The sequence below is a fragment of the Lasioglossum baleicum genome, unplaced genomic scaffold (genome assembly GCF_051020765.1).
Source record: "Lasioglossum baleicum unplaced genomic scaffold, iyLasBale1 scaffold0278, whole genome shotgun sequence".
Taxonomy (NCBI): Eukaryota; Metazoa; Arthropoda; class Insecta; order Hymenoptera; family Halictidae; genus Lasioglossum; species Lasioglossum baleicum.
In genome coordinates this window covers 166,423-179,945 of record NW_027469338.1, presented here as the reverse complement: position 1 = coordinate 179,945, position 13,523 = coordinate 166,423, and positions in this window count along the sequence as shown.

The window sequence follows — 13,523 nt, the reverse complement described above, 5'->3', positions numbered from 1 at the left end:
ACTGCTAAAAATCCTTCATAACAATGAATCCTTAACACCACGTACATCTGATTGAAATCCATCAACATAACCTAAAATCCAAAATCTGTCAAAATCCTAAAATAGCCAAAAATGGCCCAAACTCGAAGATTGAAATATCATTGGACTCGTGAGCGAAAATCATGAAACTAACCTAAAAATTTGTAGGTTATGTTCTCAATTCGCGTTTGTTTAGACTTTACCGAAATTTCGATTTTTGGTAATTTTCAAAAGTACTTAGAATATTTTCAAACATATGTGTTACGTCGTCCGATGTACGACGTTGGCCTTGTACACACACTATGTATACAAGGTCTGATCTGCATAAGATCCATACACCGTCCCCTAGACATAAGAGCATAGTATTAAGATCTCATTATTCTATTGTTCTAATCCTTATCTCCGTCTTTACCCATCACCATAACTTCACCTTGATCAACACCTTGCCTCAGTTTCAACCCATCACCACGACACAATGCAATAAAGTATTGCATCACTCTGGAAGCATCTAGAAGCTTCTAGAAACGTCGAGAAGTCCAAAGACTGCTGCATCAGCAGTCCCACGCTCGTAGAGGGCAATAGGACAGCCACGAGACTGCAGCGTCAGCAGAAATGCACGTGCAGTCCCCGGGAGCAAAGACGCTGCTGCGTCAGCGGTTCTCCCACTCCGACGACTGAAGAACAAAGAGACTGCAGCGTCAGCTATCCCCACTCCGACCGAAGGAGGCAAGGCAGAGCGGACGCTTGCATCAGTCCGCCTCCAGCCAGCGACTCGCACAGACGTGCCAACCTGGCCTCAGCCGCCAGTCCGGCTTCTCCCGACGATTAGAGCAGACGTGTTCAGTCTAGCTCCGCGAAAGTGAAGTGTGTCGATCCTTCACTCCTAATTCCAATTCCAATTCCAACTCTAACTCAACTCAACTCAACTCCTAATTCTCAAACATTATTCCTATAACATATTACAATATTATTATTCATTAATCCATTTACTACTCCTATTATAATATTACTTACATATTGTATACCAGTGTACTTACCAGTTCTTATTCAATATATCATTATTATACCAGTGCTTCGATTGTGTTATTCTTGTGTTAGTACAACACCATCTTCCAGTTCAGTTCTTACATTGAATGTATTATACTCGTGACATATCCGGACTTGGTCTAAAGTGCGCAGTGGAAACGCTGAGCCGCCAATAAGGAAAGTGAAGCGAGTCATAGAGAAGTTCTCGTGCCATGTCTAGAATTGGTCTAAAGAGCGCAGTGGAAACGCTGAGCCGCCACTATAGACGTGAAGCGAGTTAACTACCTAAAAGGTTAACAACAAATGGAAGTTCATTTTCATTATCTTATTAATATTCCGTCATTACTATTCCTTACCTATGCGACGCCCACGTCGAGCGGGACGCAAGTATCAACTTGCTAAATCGAGACGCGCGTTGAGAATTAAAGCGGTGCTCGATCAAATCATTGCCACTACCGAGTGGACAGAACTTCTGGGAACCACCGAGCACATTCCGTGTGACGCGTCCGATTACGTTTCTGTATACAGTTGCCCTTGCAACCTTCCTAAAGAGGTCAACCACGCGGACCACTCGCGAGCTCCGACGCCAGTTCTGCATCCGGTCGATCGTCCTGAGGTAATCGACATAGCCGACGACGACGACAGCCGAGACACGATCATCGTTCCCAGGGTCCGTTGCCGTATCGTCAGTGATACGGCCGACACATCAACGTGTCGTCTTGCGGCCAGCATCCAAGGCCACTAACGTCGTCCCGAACCGAGCAGCAGCAACTCTGCCAGATCTTCCCCACCTCGAGGACATCTGTATAGAAGACCCGATGTACTACACCTACTGCCAGTACCGCCAGTTCCTGCTGCAACAATATTATTAGGCGTTAATACAGCATTGCGGTGAGTCGTATAATGTCTTGTATAATTGCTGAATCCTGTAAACTCACCGTTTTCGTTGCATCATCGCGCGCGTGATTCTTGTCGGGACACTTCTTGTAACCGCGTCGGACGTTCTCTTCTTGACTGCATCCATAGCAATATCGGTTGTCCTAGTGCATATGACAGCCCGTGGCTGTCTCGGCTCGAAAGACCACTCTTCAATTACTCTTCATATCTCCACCGTCCGTCTGTCACTGTTCTTGAGTGCCATCCTTTTCTCTCTCTTGGTACCTGTAACAAAAACACAGTGACGGACGTGACATATGATCGGTCGACAAATGATGTCAACTAATCATATGACATATAAAATTTACATCGAAAAGCCTTGCAAGAGCAAGCGCTCGAAAATATTCCAAGTCCCAATTTATTTAAATAAATAAATAGGTACGCCAATGGTTACCACTTAATTTTCGAGTCCTGCACCACTGGGAACGAAAACTGCTGACTCTAGTGCGGCGGCCATCGCGCTGTTTACGACGAAGACCGGCACAAAGAGGACACGGTCCCCTTTTGCGAAGTCAGCATTTTTCGGACGAACGTTGTTCGTCGACGAACGTTCGATTCTACCCAGTCCTCACCGGGGACCCGAGTGGGTCAGTCGAGTTTTCGTCAATCTTCCAAGTCCAGACTATTTAGACATAGTATTTCCAAATCCAGATTGTTTAGACACAATCTTTCCAAATCCATACTGTTTAGACACAGTCCCTAATACCATTCAATAATATCTTATTTCTTATTCGTTTAATTCAAACATTACTTCGTTTATTCAATTAAACAATTTTATTGCGTTTCATATTTCGTACTTAGTACGTATTTCGATTTCGTTAATAATAAGCATCTTTACCTTTGTATTCTTTTACGTTTATAATATACTTTGTTTTACCAGAGTAAATCTAAATCCCAATTATTATTTCCTTGCTCCTAACTTCGTAGTTTGAAGTGACACGTTGTTAGTTAGAGATAGAGTTCTCACTGGAAAGTTCGCGAATAGTATTCCTTATTCAATTTCCTGTTTCAACGTGTTCGCGTACGTGCGTGATAGTGATAGACTTGCTCGCATAGCAAGCCCCGCAGCATCCACGTCCGTTTTCTCGAATCAAAATATCGTCAACCACGCGGACGATATTCGCGAGATAAATTCACGGGATCGCACAGCGTCCACGCCCGTTTTCGCTAGTTAAAATATCGTCAATCACGCGGACGATATTCGTGAGTTAGATTCACGGTATCGTACAGCGTCCACGCCCGTTTCCTCAACGAGCGCATCCGTCTACAATACCGTAGCCGCCAGCTGTCAACCATTGGAGGTCGTTCCTGTCAAATATTGACGTGACAAATTTGGCGCAGTCGGTAGGACACTCGTTGGTCACCGATGTTAGAGACACCGTCAACACTTTTGTAGGATACGTCATGTGTCCTACCTCTGCCAAAATTTGTTGTGACAAATTTGGCGCAGTCGGTAGGACACTCGTTGGTCACCGATGTTAGAGACACCGTCAACACTTTTGTAGGATACGTCATGTGTCCTACCTCTGCCAAAATTTGTTGTGACAAATTTGGCGCAGTCGGTAGGACACTCGTTGGTCACCGATGTTAGAAGCACGGCATCGAGGAATAAAAATAGAATCAGTGTTAGCACACGAACCCCTGCGCGTTCCATCATTGTTTGACAATTTAACGCAGTAGACTTAGAGTCCGTGAAAGCATAGTGTCAGTTAAAAGTGCGACGGGGAGTGAAGGAAATGCCCTTTCGCCCACGTTACATACTCAAATTATTTTTCGCGATGTTCGTACTCAGTACAAATTCATCGAGAGTTTTAGTGAACGTTAAAGTGCGACGGGCGGTTTAGAAAACGCCCCTTCGCCCACGTTATATAGTCGGATTATTTTTCGCGAATTTCATACTTAGAAATTTTCAAGCGACGCAATCATGGAAACGCGTAGCGAGGCTAGAAAGAAGGTTCCTCCTACGGAAGAGGAATTAATTGAATTCCAGAAAGATTTAGCTCGTAGAGAAGCAGCTCTCATTAATCAAACCGCCGCGTTGACTCAACTCAAATTGCAATACGAAACAGAAACGCGTGAGCAGAGAGAAACGTACGAGGATATACGCCGCGAGATAGCAGAAATCCGATCGGCCAGAGATTCTCAATCAATTCCAGCTAGCCCAGTCGTTGCGCCCCGCGAACCCATAATGCACGATTCTTCGAATTTCACCGTTAAACAAGCGGTTGAACTTGTGCCTACCTTTGACGGCACCTCCATTGTCACGTCCGTCACTGTGTTTTTGTTACAGGTACCAAGAGAGAGAAAAGGATGGCACTCAAGAACAGTGACAGACGGACGGTGGAGATATGAATAGTAATTGAGGAGTGGTCTTTCGTGCCGAGACAGCCGCGGGCTGTCATGTGCACTAGGACAACCGATATTGCTATAGATGCAGTCAAGGAGAGAACGTCCGACGCGGTTACAAGAAGTGTCCGACAAGAATCACGCGCGAGATGATGCAACGAAAACGGTGAGTTTACAGGATTCAGCAATTATACAAGACATTATACGACTCACCGCAATGCTGTATTAACGCCTAATAATATTGTTGCAGCAGGAACTGGCGGTACTGGCAGTAGGTGTCGTACATCGGGTCTTCTATACAGATGTCCTCGAGGTGGGGAAGATCTGGCAGAGTTGCAAGACGACACGTTGATGAGTTGGCAGAGGAACGTCACTGATGATTCGGCAACGGACCCTGGGAACGATGATCGTGTCTTGGCTGTCGTCGTCGGCTATGTCGATTACCTCAGGACGATCGACCGGATGCAGAACTGGCGTCGGAGCTCGCGAGAGGTCCGCGTGGTTGACCTCTTTAGGAAGGCTGCAAGGGCAACCGTATACAGAAACGTAATCGGACGCGTCACACGGAATGTGCTCGGTGGTTCCCAGAAGTTCTGTCCACTCGGTAGTGGCAATGATTTGATCGAGCACCGCTTTATTTCTCAACGCGCGTCTCGATTTAGCAAGTTGATACTTGCGTCCCGCTCGACGTGGGCGTCGCATGGGTAAGGAATAGTAATGACGGAATATTAATAAGATAATGAAAATGAACTTCCATTTGTTGTTAACCTTTTAGGTAGTTAACTCGCTTCACGTCTATAGTGGCGGCTCAGCGTTTCCACTGCGCTCTTTAGACCAATTCTAGACGTGGAACGAGAACTTCTCTATGACTCGCTTCACTTTCCTTATTGGCGGCTCAGCGTTTCCACTGCGCACTTTAGACCAAGTCCGGATATGTCACGAGTATAATACATTCAATGTAAAACTGAACTGGAAGATAGTGTTGAACTAACACAAGAATAACACGATCGAAGCACTGGTATAATAATGATATATTGAGTAAGAACTGGTAAGTACACTGATATACAATATGTAAGTAATATTATAATAGGAGTAGTAATTGGATTAATGAATAATGGATATTGTAATATGTTGTAGGAATAATGTATGAGAATTAGGAGTTGAGTTGAGTTGAGTGAGAGTTGGAATTGGAATTGGAATTAGGAGTGAAGGATCGACACACTTCACTTTCGCGGAGCTAGACTGAACACGTCTGCTCTTGTCGTCGGAAGAAGCCGGACTGGCGGCTGAGGCCAGGTTGCTCGCTTGGAACGAACCGTTCGAGTCGCTGGCTGGAAGCGGACTGATGCAAGCGTCCGCTCTGCCTTGCCTCCTTCGGTCGGAGTGGGGATAGCTGACGCTGCAGTCTCTTTGTTCTTCAGTCGTCGGAGTGGGAGAACCGCTGACGCAGCAGCGTCTTTGCTCCCGGGGACTGCACGTGCATTTCTGCTGACGCTGCAGTCTCGTGGCTGTCCTATTGCCCTCTACGAGCGTGGGACTGCTGATGCAGCAGTCTTTAGACTTCTCGACGTTTCTAGAAGCTTCTAGATGCTTCCAGAGTGATGCATTACTTTATTGCATTATGTGTCGTGGTGATGGGTTGAAACTGAGGTAAGGTGTTGATCAAGGTGAAGTTATGGTGATGGGTAAAGACGGAGATAAGGATTAGAACAATAGAATAATGAGATCTTAATACTATGCTCTTATGTCTAGGGGACGGTGTATGGATCTTATGCAGATCAGACCTTGTATACATAGTGTGTGTACAAGGCCAACGTCGTACATCGGACGACGTAACACCGCAACTGCAGCCAATACACCCAAATTGATAGAGTGGAACGATGGGAGCATCAGCGGATGTATAACATCCCAAATAGATGCGAGTATTGTGGAATGAGGCTATGCACCGAAACACCAGTATTGGAGTGCATCCCTTGCGGACAGATTCTATCGGCAAGATGGATCGCACAACGGGACGACCCTGACTGGATATCCGATAGTTCCAGCGATGACACCGATTCAGACAATGGTGACATTTAAGCGGAAGCTAGTGATAGTGCCAGTGTCGGAGAATTCCGAACCCGTCCTCCCTTGACGAAACGAACGTTAATTTGCGATTCCCTTGACCCAGCGTTGCGAGTGTTACGTCGGACGACATCCGACGTTGGTCGAATCGAGGACCGTACCTCGATTCTAGGTTAAGACTAAATATTAAGTATATAATAGCTCTTAAACCCATCGCTATCAAACTCTTGTTCTAATTCTAATACCTCTTAAACCCATCACTATCAAACTCTTGTTCTAATTCTAATACCTCTTAAACCCATCGCTATCAAACTCTTGTTCTAATTCTAATACCTCTTAAACCCATCACTACTTCACCCGCGACTTTTCCTAAAACTTGTTCTAAAACCCACCACTACTTGAATCTCGACTCTCCCAATTGTTCTAAACCCAACCATCACTCCGAACTCCTAACTTTACTAACACTTGTTCAAACCCTCATCTACACTTACAACTTGTTCAAATCCTCAACTCCGCTCGAGTAAACGCCACCTCGAGAACAAAGAGATCGCAACGTCAGCAGTCTTGCACGCGTCACCACTCTGTCGAGAGCAAGGACAAATAGACTGCAACGTCAGCAGTCTTGCACCCGTCACCACTCCGACGAGCGAGGACAAAGGGACTGCAGCGTCAGCAACCCCCACTCCGAGCGAAGGAGGCAACGCAGAGCTGCCTCTTGCATCAGTCTGGCCCCAGCCGCCAGCGCGAACACACGTGCAGTCTGGCCCAAGCCAGCGAAGCGAGCAGACGTGTCGATCTGCGCTCTTCTAATTCGCGCTTCGACGTTCATCGACGTTTGTTCTACTATTCTATTCCAAATCCATTCCAATTCAATTCCTAAATCAATTCCAATTCTAACTCTTACTAACTCATACTCCGTATACGATTATTACGTTTAATTCATTTATTATTATACTACCAAGTTTATACTCAAGTGTACTCAACGTTCTTTATTTCAATATATATATTATATTTTACCAGTGTTACGTGAAGTTAATTTCTACATCATTCTACTAAATCCAGTGACAGTTTCTTTTCGAAATTCGAATCGTGCCCTCGTTAATCATACAGAACTCGGCTTGGAGGTCAGTTCGTCCGCTCCGCTGAGAAGTAGTGGTTGACGAGTAGACGTTTAGAAATAATAACTTTCCAAATCAGATAAACGCATTTAATATTAATAATAAATAATTGAGCTCTCGCTTACGTGTTCAACCTCGGTCACAAAGGGAGAAGCTTACAGCTCCGCCGAGGCAATACGTCAACGAGGTGACACTTAGTCAAAAGACTATCGAAGTTAAAGTGACAGTTTGTGAAAGGAAACATATCAGTGTCTAAAGTGAAGTGACTGTTTTAATAGTGCCCTCGTTGTCGCACGGTGACCCGGCTCGGAGGCCAGTTCGTCTGCTCTGCTGGGTAGTGCCGATTAACGAGTGGACATTTTCGAGTCAGGTAAATCACCTCTGGCCAGCGCCTACGGGGAACCCCTGGCCAATTTTTCTTTCACGTTTGGGACTTAGACAAAATCCGACAAAAGGATTTTCAGAGTATTAACTCTTCCGAAACAGTTCCTTCCATACCCATCCCTTATGCGTCGTACACGTCGTGCAGGCCGAAAGTATCAACTGGCCAAGTTCAAACGGGCATTAAATCAAACAGCCATCTTGAACCGCGTCTTAAGTTCGACTGATTGGACTGAACTTCTCGGAACGACCGAGAATATCGAGTGTGACGCGTCAGATTACGTATCGGTATACGGTTGTCCGTGCCGTCCGATTCCGAACACAGAGGTCGACCACGCGGACCTCTCGCGTTCTTCACCCGTCACCAAACCGTCTGCTGGTCGCTACGAGATAGCCGATCTCGTTGACATTTCTGATGACGACGACGACGTCAGGAATACCATAAACCTGTCAAGTGACAACAACAACCCGCCTGCCGTACGTTACGAGGTCATTGATCTCGTCACCATCTCTGATGACGATGACAGCAGGAGCATCATAATCTTGCCGCACGTTCGCTGTAGGATCATCAAGGACGAGTACCTACCGTCCAACAGACGCATTGTCGTGCGTACCCCAGCGAGACAGCTGCCAAACCTTCCACATCTCGATGAGATCTGTCTGGACGACCCGTTATACCAGACCCATGCTGACCGACGAGCTCAGCTCCTTCAACAGTACTACTAAGATACAACAACTAACCGGTGAGAATTCGTATCTTTTGTAACCCCTTTTGTTTCCATGTCAACTCACCGCGTTCGTTGCGTCTGCGTAGAAGTATCGCCATCCGCGTTGACTGCTAGCGGGTGTCGGTCTCAAATGACTATCGGTGTCCTAACGCATATGACTGCCCGTCTGGCTGTCTTGGCGTAAAAGACCGTTTCCTCTTCTTTCCACGTGCCGCCTCCTGGGGTCATCTTCTTTGCCTAGGACGTGGGACGTAACACGAGACAGGGATGACATTTCAGTGCATCCTGTCTACCGCCACCCAGAGGCAGAGATTCCACTGCGTGAAATCTCTTCTCTAAGGGGGGAGGTGTGACGTCGGTCGCACCTCCGACGTTAGCTTTAAGACTACATGTAAAATTAGATACATAAGAGCGAGCGTTCCCCTTTTAAGATTCCAAAACTCCTAAAAATCCTTCATAACAATGAATCCTTAACACCACGTACATCTGATTGAAATCCATCAACATAACCTAAAATCCAAAATCTGTCAAAATCCTAAAATAGCCAAAAATGGCCCAAACTCGAAGATTGAAATATCATTGGACTCGTGAGCGAAAATCATGAAACTAACCTAAAAATTTGTAGGTTATGTTCTCAATTCGCGTTTGTTTAGACTTTACCAAAATTTCGATTTTTGGTAATTTTCAAAAGTACTTAAAATATTTTCAAACATATGTGTTACGTCGTCCGATGTACGACGTTGGCCTTGTACACACACTATGTATACAAGGTCTGATCTACATAAGATATATACACCGTCCCCTAGACATAAGAACATAGTATTAAGATCTCATTATTCTATTGTTCTAATCCTTATCTCCGTCTCTACCCATCACCATAACTTCACCTTGATCAACACCTTACCTCAGTTTCAACCCATCACCACGACACATAATGCAATAATGTATTGCATCACTCTGGAAGCATCTAGAAGCTTCTAGAAACGTCGAGAAGTCCAAGGACTGCTGCATCAGCAGTCCCACGCTCGTAGAGGGCAATAGGACAGCCACGAGACTGCAGCGTCAGCAGAAATGCACGTGCAGTCCCCGGGAGCGAAGACGCTGCTGCCTCAGCGGTTCTCCCACTCCGACGACTGAAGAACAAAGAGACTGCAGCGTCAGCTATCCCCACTCCGACCGAAGGAGGCAAGGCAGAACGGACGCTTGCATCAGTCCGCTTCCAGCCAGCGACTCGAACGGTTCGTTCCAAGCGAGCAACCTGGCCTCAGCCGCCAGTCCGGCTTCTTCCGACGACAAGAGCAGACGTGTTCAGTCTAGCTCCGCGAAAGTGAAGTGTGTCGATCCTTCACTCCTATTCCAATTCCAATTCCAACTCTAACTCAACTCAACTCAACTCCTAATTCTCATACATTATTCCTATAACATATTACAATATCCATTATTCATTAATCCAATTACTACTCCTATTATAATATTACTTACATATTGTATACCAGTGTACTTACCAGTTCTTATTCAATATATCGTTATTATACCAGTGCTTCGATCGTGTTATTCTTGTGTTAGTTCAACACTATCTTCCAATTCAGTTCTTACATTGAATGTATTATATTCGTGACATATCCGGACTTGGTCTAAAGTGCGCAGTGGAAACGCTGAGCCGCCAATAAGGAATTTGAAGCGAGTCATAGAGAAGTTCTCGTGCCACGTCTAGAATTGGTCTAAAGAGCGCAGTGGAAACGCTGAGCCGCCACTATAGACGTGAAGCGAGTTAACTACCTAAAAGGTTAACAACAAATGGAAGTTCATTTTCATTATCTTATTAATATTCCGTCATTACTATTCCTTACCCATGCGACGCCCACGTCGAGCGGGACGCAAGTATCAACTTGCTAAATCGAGACGCGCGTTGAGAAATAAAGCGGTGCTCGATCAAATCATTGCCACTACCGAGTGGACAGAACTTCTGGGAACCACCGAGCACATTCCGTGTGACGCGTCCGATTACGTTTCTGTATACGGTTGCCCTTGCAGCCTTCCTAAAGAGGTCAACCACGCGGACCTCTCGCGAGCTCCGACGCCAGTTCTGCATCCGGTCGATCGTCCTGAGGTAATCGACATAGCCGACGACGACAGCCAAGACACGATCATCGTTCCCAGGGTCCGTTGCCGAATCATCAGTGACGTTCCTCTGCCAACTCATCAACGTGTCGTCTTGCAACTCTGCCAGATCTTCCCCACCTCGAGGACATCTGTATAGAAGACCCGATGTACGACACCTACTGCCAGTACCGCCAGTTCCTGCTGCAACAATATTATTAGGCGTTAATACAGCATTGCGGTGAGTCGTATAATGTCTTGTATAATTGCTGAATCCTGTAAACTCACCGTTTTCGTTGCATCATCTCGCGCGTGATTCTTGTCGGGACACTTCTTGTAACCGCGTCGGACGTTCTCTTCTTGACTGCATCCATAGCAATATCGGTTGTCCTAGTGCATATGACAGCCCGCGGCTGTCTCGGCACGAAAGACCACTCTTCAATTACTTTTCATATCTCCACCGTCCGTCTGTCACTGTTCTTGAGTGCCATCCTTTTCTCTCTCTTGGTACCTGTAACAAAAACACAGTGACGGACGTGACAAATTTGGCGCAGTCGGTAGGACACTCGTTGGTCACCGATGTTAGAGACACCGTCAACACTTTTGTAGGATACGTCATGTGTCCTACCTCTGCCAAAATTTGTTGTGACAAATTTGGCGCAGTCGGTAGGACATCGAAGTGGTCGCCGATATTTGCATTAATAAGCCCCGACGCGTGTCAGTGCGAAATTCACATTTTTTTTAAAATCCCATTTCACAGTCTATAATCGCAATGTTCATTATCTGACTGTCTTTTATTGGGGTCTTGGGAGGGAATGGGTTCACTTTTGACATTTTCACTTTCACTTTTCCGATATCTGACAGCGTATGTGTAAGTTTCGTCTCTCTGTTTCAGGAAAATGAAGAATCTTGTCAAGGAACTCCAGATGGCGACGATGAGGTGGAGGCTCCAGCCGTATAACGAATGGAGAGCGATGCCATTGATGATTGTGCTGATAATAGTTTTTATTGTGCGAATTGCCACATATATTCCTATTAATCCAGCGGTTACGGATCCGAACGTGGTAAATCCTGACCATAACTTCTGTGCGGTAGATTCAGCTATTTGTTGAAGCGACTCTTCGTCGAGCAGGTTGAACATGTTAATATTTCCTGCTGCGTATTGTCTACCTGAGGCGCCTTGTGCAATAGTATTTATTACGGCTACCTTTTCTACAGGGAACATTATGTGATCCTGCAGTTTGTCGAGGTCGTCTTGCGAATATATGCCTCCAGTCGCAAGGTTTTTGGGGTCCACGTATTTCCATGTGGCCTTAGAGATTGGATGGAGTTCTGACGGTGCAATGGTTTCTGTTAGTGATGGAGTGAGTCGGTACCATGTTCCATGTATTCTGTAATATGGAGATAGTAACTCGCTGCACGGCTTCTCTGTACCGGTGTTTGAAATAATGTGGTCCTTTGGTTTCAGGAATCTTGAAGAATTCTTGTACGTGACGGGCAGTTCGTCATAACAGCGTTCCGTTTTCCGGATCTGGACTGTCACCGGGATACATTTGATAATATGGACCACTTCACCTGCTGGGACTGCAATAAATCCAGCGTCTTTCATGATGGCGGTTGCCACTTCTTCAGGGGCTGTGTGCAGCAAAGTGAGTGCGTTCTGGAGAATTTGTCGTTCCAGTTCGCACTTTTGACGAATGACGTCTTTATATAGTTGAGAAAATTGTGTACGGAGATGTTTCTCTACGTAAACGAATTTGCTGTTGACATAGGTGAATATGTCGAGATTGTTGACGAGGGTGGGTGTCTTCTCCTTGAATTTCCCTGACTTCCCCGTTTCTAGTATGAACAGTTTTGGATGTTCTGTACGGATTATGATAAATCCGCAGACTGAAGATTGTCCTGTCTCGGTTAGTGCAAACGTTGTATCCTGAGAGGCAACTGTATACAAGGTTGGCGAGGATTTTAACTGTGGGGATAGCTTGGTCGCTAGCCCTTCGTATAGAACATCGTAGTTGTTGAATCTGCATGAATCTGTTGGTGCGGGTTCCCAGAATGTGTATCCGTCCTGTGAATCGAGGCAGTTGCCTTTCTGAAGAGGACAGGTTTGTCCGGATTGTAAATGAATTTGTGCTGTGGATAGCTTTATCGGTGCAATGTAGTCCCGTATCGTGATGCGTATTATGGCTTGCACCACGACGTCCGTCCAGGTTCCAAAAGGATCGCTGTAGGTTGTGCCTGAGCAGCTTCCGTCATTCTTGATTTCTCCTGCCATTGTGAGGCTACGAGAGGTTGTGGAATTTGGCTGGACTCCTGTGATCTGTGCCGCTGGCGTAATATACAGAGTTCCAGTAGTGTGTAGATTAGAGCATGTTTCACTGGTGGTGGTTAGGAGATACTCTTGTCTACCATTGGCGACGACGGAATTATGCGAATGCATGCCACAGTAGTAGATCGTTCTGTCTATTTCAATGTGGCATTGGAGGACTCGGGCTTGCGAAAACTCGGCTAGCTGCAGAAGTTGAATTCGCTCTAAACTCTCGATCGGTGTGACATCTTCGGGTTCGCAATTCAGGTTATCGATGGTAGAGTACGTAGTAACGTTGAGTGTCGGTCCACCGCAATCATATCCAATGAGGGTATAAACTTGCGTGGTAATGGTGCATAGGATGGCAACTTGTAACGGATACATGTTTGTGGTTGCGAAATTGTCTGAAGACTGGAGCTCCTCTGGAATGATCCTATCTTCCGAGGGGCTGAGTCGTGATGCGACAAGCTTATCTTCCGGTTGTGGAAGGAGATTTTG